Source organism: Neophocaena asiaeorientalis, unplaced genomic scaffold (assembly GCF_003031525.2).
Source record: "Neophocaena asiaeorientalis asiaeorientalis breed wild unplaced genomic scaffold, Neophocaena_asiaeorientalis_V1.1 scaffold469, whole genome shotgun sequence".
Lineage (NCBI taxonomy): Eukaryota > Metazoa > Chordata > Mammalia > Artiodactyla > Phocoenidae > Neophocaena > Neophocaena asiaeorientalis.
Window position 1 is genome coordinate 2,351,274 of NW_020172691.1, and position 8,618 is coordinate 2,359,891.

Genomic DNA, 8,618 nt, shown 5'->3' on the forward strand with positions numbered 1-8,618 from the left:
CCGGGAGCCGGGCTGGTGGCTGTGAGTTCGAGGTGTCGCCGTGCGTTTGGGGGACTGGCCGGTGAGCCAAGGGGAGCGCGTCTGCGGATCCGTGCGCGTCGTGTTCTGCATGTGGTCGCTGGGGTGGCCCCAGTGTGCTCTGGACTCGTGGCCTGTCCTCCCCGTCCCTACACGCCCCAGGGACCTCAGCCCCAGCCAGTTCCCTAATCACACACCCCCGGCCATCCGCCTGGCCATTTGGCCGCTGGAGCCGGTGGGCACGGCTGGGTGTGAGCGCGTGGAGGAATGGGGAGGCTGGTGGGGTGGGAAACAGAGGCAGAGAGGTGTGGCAGAGAGAGACCCCAGAGACACGATGGTCCTGACTACATCGCTGACGGCAATAATCATACCACAAGAGTTACACTGTGGTAAAGTGCCCACTGTGCCTGGCCTTTGCCCCTCACAGCTGAGGTTGCACCAAACACCCCAGGCCTTTGCAAACCGTGCCCCCAGGCCACATCAACAACCTGCTGACTTCTCTCCTCCAAGGGTCAGTGCTCCCTGTCCTGGGACACCCTGGAATCCTGGGTTTTCCGCAATTTATGATGGCCACATCAGCGTGGGCCTGGGAAGCACTGAGTCCGCTGGGGCCTCAGGGCCTCAGTGCAGCAGCGTGCTTTTCCTTTTTTTTTTTTTTTTTTTTTGCGGTACGCGGGCCACTCACTGTTGTGGCCTCTCCCGTTGCGGAGCACAGGCTCCGGACGCCCTGGCTCAGTGGCCATGGCTCACAGGCCCAGCCGCTCAGCGGCATGTGGGATCTTCCCGGACCGGGGCACGAACCCACGTCCCCTGCATCGGCAGGCGGACTCTCAACCACTGCGCCACCAGGGAAGCCCCTGCTTTTCCTATTTTGGAGCTGATCTCTTCAATCTTGGGGGCCTCCCAAATTGTTAGGGCACCCCAACAGGCTCATGGGTCCTGTGCAGCCCCTCTGTGTTTGTGCTTCTGGGAAATAATAAGTGACAATCTGCTGGTAGCAGGGACCTTTGGGGGGTGCTGGAGCCTCAGGTTGACCAAGGCAGACCCAGTCCCGTCCTCGCTGAGCTCATGGTTTGTCAGAGTCATAGACAAGAAAATACATAGAAAACCAAACTAATGTATAGCTTTTAAGAGTGGAAAATGCTTTTAGGAAAAAACAAAAATGATTGAGGGCAATTGGTCATCTCCCAGGGGCACCTATGCCTCGTCGCCCCCCATCCCTGCATCTGCCCCCACCCCGGGTGTAGACAGAGGATCCCTGAAGGCACAGCCCTTCCTCTGCATGCACGAGATCTGCTGCTGGCCGACACCGTGCCCAGACCACTTACTCCACCTTAGCTGCCCAGCCTGACCCGTGTCCCCAGGGCAGTGCCAAGGGCCGCATTACTTCCTAGCAGCACTGAGGGAGGGCACCCAGCTGTCTCTACCTGGCCTTGGCCTCTGACAGTCCAAGGAGATTCTCCCCTGTTGGGAAATGGGGCAGGAATGAGACCCTGTGTTCTCAGCAAGGGTGTGCGGGGGCTGGACAGGGTGACCTTGGCCGAGACCTGACCCTACCATGGCTCAGCCACCCCGTCCTGAGCTGTGCAAATAAAAGGGCCATTGTCGGCCTGGCGTGGGTTCGAAACTGAGGCCAGCGGCCAGTGGCCTTCTGCTCCCCAGCCTGGCGTGTCTCCCCAGCCCAGAGGCTCTGCACTGGGTGACCTCAAAAAAGTCATGGCCCTCTTTGGGGAGCCCTCTTCTGAGTATCTCCCATTTGTGCCCTCCTCACCACCCCGACCCAGCCTGCAGCCTGCTTCCTACCCCAGGCGCCTGCCATAACGTTCCTCCCTAGCCCATACCCATCATGATTCCCCAAGGTCCCTGCTCACCACCCCAGGGAAACCGACAGTGACAGTCCAACATAAACAGAGCTGTGATGGAGGACGCTGTACCTGACCCAGCCTGGGGAGATCAAGGCAGACTTCTCAGAAGAGGAGGACATTTACTTTGTTAGATTGAACAGTGGGGGAGGGAAGGAGGGATGGGAAAAGAAGTCATGGGATGTGTGTGCTACAAGTAAGAGAAAGCCCGAATACAGCCCCCTGAGACATGTGGGTCCCTGGACCCTGTGAATATGTCACCTCCCACGGCAAAAGGACTTTGCAGATAGGATTAAGTTGAGGCCCTTGGGATGGGAGATGATCCTGGGCTATCCAGGTGGGCCCAGTGTCATCACAGGTCCTTGAAAGTGGAGAGCTTCCCCACTGTGGTTGGAGGGATGCAACATGAGAAGGACTTGATCTGCTGTTTTTGGCTTTAAAGAGGGAGGAGGGGGCCTCCGGCCAAGGAATGTGGGCAGCCTCTAGAAGCTGGAAAAGGCAAGGAACAGATTCTCCCCTGGAGTCTCCAGAAAGGAATGCAGCTCTGTCAGTACCTTGATTTTAGCTCAGAGAAACCCATGTTGGACTTCTGACCTCCAGAACTAGAAGAGAAAAATTTGTGTTGTTTTAAGGCCCCAAGTTTGTGTCGATTTGTGACACCAGCTAATACAAAGGGGTTCAGTGTCGCAGTGATATGGTCCCTGCCTGGCTGGAGACAAACGAGGGAGTGAGCACTGGTGGAAAACGGTCGCAGGACAGAGACCCTAGGAGCAGGAAGGTTTCCAAGGAGGTGACTGAGGCCTGGAGGGAGAAGGAGGCATCTGGTGGAAGCCCAGTCCAGTTTGTGCCACCCTGGCCAAGCCACATGTGACATCTCCATGCCTCCATTCTCTCATCTGTAAAATGGGCACAGATCCTAGTACTGCAGATTTCAGCCAGGACACCAGGGACAATGCCTGGTGCATGGTAGGGGCATGACATGGTGCAGAGATTCTTATTAATTAAGAATGGGTAAGTATTTTGCCGTTCCCCACAATGCTGTAAGGCAGGCCTCCATTTTACAGAAGGGGGAAACTGAGGCTGGAGGAAGGAAAGTGACTTTCGGGTGGATGCGTTACAAAGCCCCACAAGGTCGGGAATGGAGTCAATACCAGGTAAGCAAGGTTCCAGGACCCATGTGCTGAGCCCCGAGCAATCAGGGTGAGCCCCCAGGTTGTGGCTGGCATCCCTGCTCCAGTTCCAGCACCAGATTTTCCTTCGGGGGATCATCTCCTGCAATCCCAGCTCAAATGTCCCCAAGAGTGGGCACCAACCAAGGCCCAACCACTTAGAATCATCGGACATTCAGCAAACCAGGAAGAGTCAGCTCTGAGACTTTTGCTGGGGAAGGGACACCCACTTCTTGCCTGAGCTAGAGGGGTGTGGACCTGGAGCTGCAGGTGGCTCCTGCCAATGGCCAGGGAGAGGCCGGCGCAGTGGGACACTGAGCCAAGAGAGGCAGCAGCAATGCCCTGTGCTGTTCTTGGAGGTCCTGGATCCAGCTGTGCCTGAACTCCGCCTCCCCAATTAGATAAAGCTGGTTTAAGAGGCGTTTCTATCACTTGCTGTGGACAAGACCAGCTTACAATAAGCCCGTTTACATTTTATTCAAGCGGAGCCTTTAGAATCCAGAGCAGCGGGTTCTGCAGGGGCTGTAGGAATCACACACACCCTGACGTGCCACTGCGTCCAGGATGCAGGTCATGCGTGGCCTGGTCCGGAACACTCAGGGTCACCCGATCCCATATTACTCAAGGCAGAAGAATGCTTGTGATAGACTCCACATGAACTTAGCATCTGCAGCCCTTGGACTAGACGTGAAACGCTCCAGGCTGTGGGAAGCAAGGCCTTGCTTGTTCCCTAATGGGGCATATGATGATAACCAAGGCAGCACTGAAGACTCGGCCATGGTAGATAGCACGGGAGATCTCTGAACAGAGCTGGGCATTATAACGCCCCCATCGTACGTACGGTCCCTGCTCCAAACGCCACCCATGGCTCCCCACAGCCCCTGGATGGAGTCCAGGCTTGCCGGCCTGGGTTTGAAGCCCTTGCTTGTGAGCCTGCTCAATTCATGCCCCTTCCCGCAGCTACTTTACCACGTTACCCCCGAATGTCCCCACCCCATCCCCTTCCCTACAGCGGACTACGGGATTTTACGCAGGAATCTGGCGGCCACGTTTGCGGCAGAAGGTAGGGCCCTCCCTCAGCCCAGAGGTGAATTCTGATTGGTTGAAAAGAGTTGACGGGCTGTCAGGCACAAGCATGTAATACAGCACTGGCCAATGGCCTGTTGGGGGTGGGGTTTCAAGGAAACTCACAAATGCCCAGGCGGACTGTGTCTGGAGGCGACCCAGTATAGCTTGACGTATGAGTTTCCTGTTTGCTGCTTTAACAAAGTGCCGTAAATTTAGCTGCTGAAAATAGCACACACTTATTACTTCTGGAGATCAGGAGTCCGACAGGAGCTGAAATCAGACGTATTTGGGGGCCTTTATTCTGCGCATCACGGCGCTCAGTATTGTTGAGTGCGTGGCTAGTTTCGCAGACATTTGTTGCTGCATCCTGGCTGTGTTCTTGCTCCTGGCACACAGTCGATCCTCCACCAGCATCTTGATTGAGGGATTGCATGGTGGTCTCTGTCCCTGCCAGGCTGAGAGGTGGAGGGACCCCACCCCCTTTTCCGGGGGTGGGGGTGGGGGTGGGGCAGCCTTGGTAAAGCCCTGAAAGCTGATTACCCAATTTGGTAAACGTGCTACTGTTTCAGGTAAGAGAGAGGCCTGCTTTTGGAAGTACGCCTGGTCGTGTTTGGGATAAAGGGGCGTGGGGGCAGTAACGTTGCCTGAAATTCCACACAGACACAGAGAGAGAGCAAAAAATGTCAACCACTGGGGCGTCTGAGTCAAGGACGCCCGGGTCAATAATACCCTTTGTATTATTCTTGAAACTTTTCTGCAAGTTAGAAATTGTTTAAAGTAACAACTTTTGAGCAGCACTCAAGGGACATTCATCAGGAGAGAGAGAATGGAGGCATCCATCTTCCCCACTGGCTTCCCCGTCCCTGTTCTGACGGCTTATTCCTGAAAGATTCTTTGAGCAGGTAGAAATGAAGGAAGTTTGATCTAACATGATGGTGACTACCCTCCTGGGGAATAGCTTGGGGAATATCGGAGGTTCTGGGGCTGCAGGGTCCTGGGTCCTGGTCTGGGTATGGGTGACTCAGGGGTCCACGTCAGGCCATTTGAACAGAACTCTGAGGAATTACTGTGTGTATTTATATCTCCAAACCAACAAATAAAAAACAAAGTTAAAAAAACAAACCCATTCCACAAACTAAAACATATGAATTAAAAAGTGGGGCTTCCCTGGTGGCGCAGTGGTTGAGAGTCCGCCTGCCGATGCAGGGGACGCGGGTTCGTGCCCCGGTCCGGGAGGATCCCACATGCCGCGGAGCGGCTGGGCCCGTGAGCCATGGCCGCTGAGCCTGGGCGTCCGGAGCCTGTGCTCCGCAACGGGAGAGGCCACAGCAGTGAGAGGCCCGCGTACCGCAAAAAAACCAAAAAAGTGAAAAAAAGGAAAAAGCGCAACTCAAAAAGTATCAACAGAAATCAAAAACAAACAAACAAAAAAGCAAATGGGGCTTCCCTGGTGGTGCAGTGGTTAAGAATCTGCCTGCCAATGCAGGGAACACAGGTTCGCGCCCTGGTCCGGGAAGATCCCACATGCCGCGGAGCGGCTGGGCCCGTGAGCCATGGCCGCTGAGCCTGGGCGTCCGGAGCCTGTGCTCCGCAACAAGAGAAGCCACCGCAGTGAGTAGGCCTGCTCACCACAACAGAGGAGCCTCCGCTTGCCACAACTAGAGAAAGCCCGCGTGCAGCAACGAAGACCGAATGCAGCCAAAAATTTAATTAATTTTTAAAAAGCAAATGAAAAATAGAAATAAAAAACACAAACCAACAAATATAAATAAAAAGGAAAAAAAAGACATAAGAAAATATTTAAATAAAAGAATAAAAAGCAAACCACAAATTGCATGAGCAGGTAGCAACGTACTCATACCTGTTGAAATAATGCTCGGTGGAGCGGTGGCCTGCCTGCAAGGTGGGTAACAGCAGTGCTTTCTCCAGCTCCAAAGCCTCCAAAGGTCCCTCCCAGAGGCTTGATTTGAACCCAAGTCAGTGACTTGGGCGGGGGGGAGGGGTGACATGGTTCTGCCCTGAGGGGTTACCTCATAATCCACTTTCAAAGACTTTTCAAGAAAATGCTGAGAACCCATCAGGAGGCACCTGTGTCTCGCTGCACCCCGCAATCAGAGAGCCCTGGGGTGGCCAGGGCACCCCTCACAAGTCTGTCCCATCAGTGGCAGCAGCAAGGTGGCCACCAGTCACAAATGGATGCCTGAGGCCCAAGAACCTCAGGAACACTGGATCACATGCAGACAGTGGCCCGATTTCTTGAATTCAAATGCCCCAGTCCCAGGGTGACCAGCAGGGCAAGTAGCCCAGACCCAGAGGTCCAACGGTGGAGTCTGCTATATGACCATGTTTGAGCCTCAGCCTCCTCATCTGTAAAATGGGAGTCTTCATTTTTCCCACATCATGGTGCTTGTGTGAGGATTAAACTTCAGGCCTGGCACATCCTGAGCTCTTAGTTTTATAATATACAAAACCCCATATTCTTGTTCCCACTGTATCCCCAGCACCCTGTGCAGGCCTGGCGCTGAGGTGCTTTTGAGCACCTACTATATGCAGGGTATTGGCTTCACATATTGGGAGACACCACTGATAACTCCTGGATCCAGGAGTGGCCGTGGCAGGGGGAGAGGGAAGAAGGCACTGGGCAGCCGGGTGCACCAGGAGATGTGGGCTCCCCCAGGATAGGGTAGGGGCAGCTTCATGAGAAGCAGGTAAAGAGAAGGGAAGGTAGGAATGGCACTCCCAGCAGAGGGCATGACCAGGTAAATGCCCTGAGGTGGGATACAGATTGGCCTACCCATGGGCGCCAATGAGACTGGGCTGGGGAGGGGTGGGAGAGGGGCAGATAAACTCAGGGCAGGCAGCAGGGCCCAGTGAGGAGGTGTTTTGGGTACCCACAGGTGCCCCAAGCCTAATCCAATCTCACAACCCTGAGAGGCAGTTTCTGCCGCCTGCCCAGAGAGGTTAAGCGAGTTGCCCAGGACCACAGAGCCAGTGTGACTTGGTGGGATTTGAACGCATGCCCGCTAACTCCAAGGCCTCTTGCGCAGTACCTCATAAACTTCTGCAGGATGGGGAATTCCCTGGCAGTCTAGTGGTTAGGACTACGTGCTCTCACTGCCGAGGGCCCAGGGTTCAATCCCTGGTTGGGGAGTTAAGACTCCACAAGCTGCGCGGCAAAACAAGCAAGCAAACAAACAAGAAAACCCACACTAAAAAAACAAACTTCTGCAGGATGAATGAATGAATATATGTCTTTGGTGCGAAACAAGCCCAGGGCTAGGCATTAACGGCCTGAGACAAAAGGCCCATCCTGGGGGGGCGGGGCAGGGGTGGGTGGGTGTTGCCTGGTTTCCCAGCAACAGGGTTGGGGCGCTCTCTGGTGGTCAGAGCAGGAATGGCTTGGAATCACTGAGCCTTGAGGGGTACAAAATGGTGGCTGGCAGACAAGTCTCTGTTCCTAGTCTCTTGACATTCAAAATCGTTTATACACAGGCTCCAATTTGTAATTCCTTGACGCTCGTGCTCCAGTGCTCCCTTCAGCAGGAAGCGCAACTCCAACCAACTCCTATTCGTTCTTCAAAGCCCTGGCTCCAATGTCCTCTCCCCTGGGAAGTCCTGTCTGTCTCCCCAGGCTGAACCAAGTCTACCCTAGGGACTCATCCTCCGGCTCAACCTCACGGGGCTGGAGGGTATCTTCAACCAGCTCTGTCTCCTCCAGACATGGAGTACTTCAGAAAACCACTTTTATTGCCTGTTGAGTCTGTGATTGCCCCTGCTGTGTCCTTGCACCCAGCAAAGGGTCTGGCATACTACAGGAGCTCAATGAAAGTTTGTCGAGTGGATAAAGAAATAAGTGCATGATTGGCCTGGAACTAACCTCAGAAATGACCCTGGCCTGCTGATTAATTTTTTGGGGGGTTTAGGTTTTCTGCCCTCTTCTCACCCGAAGGCATCATGGAAACAAGGCCATACCTGGCAGGCCTCAGACTCTTATCCCATGTGCCACACTGAGACATGGGAGGGCAGCCCTCCTTGATTCAGGAATGGGTCTCCTGTCTGTATGCATTCAACGAATGTTTATGGATTGCCTGTGTGCCAGGCACTGTTCTGAGTCCAGCTGGGAACAAGATACAAAAATCCCTTCTGTTGTGGAGCTGACCCTACAGTTTATCAGGTGGAAATGAGTGCTATTGCGGAGGGCGCCTCAATAGACGGACATTTGAGCAAAGACTTGAAACGTGTGGGTTAGGAAGCCACGCAGGTGTCCTGGGAACGGTGCACCGGGTAGGGGCACAGCCAGTGCAAAGGCCCGCAGGTGAGAGCGCTCAAGAGCGTCCCAGGAACAGAGAGGACAGAAAGGTGAGAGAAAGGTGGGACTTGGCAATAAGAGCAATAATGAGGGAAGCGGGGACCTTTGTAGATTTGTAGAAGAGGAAGGGCTCGGACCCGCCCAAGACCCGCCTTCGGCCTTTCCCGCAGCCTTCGGCCCCGCCCCCAACCC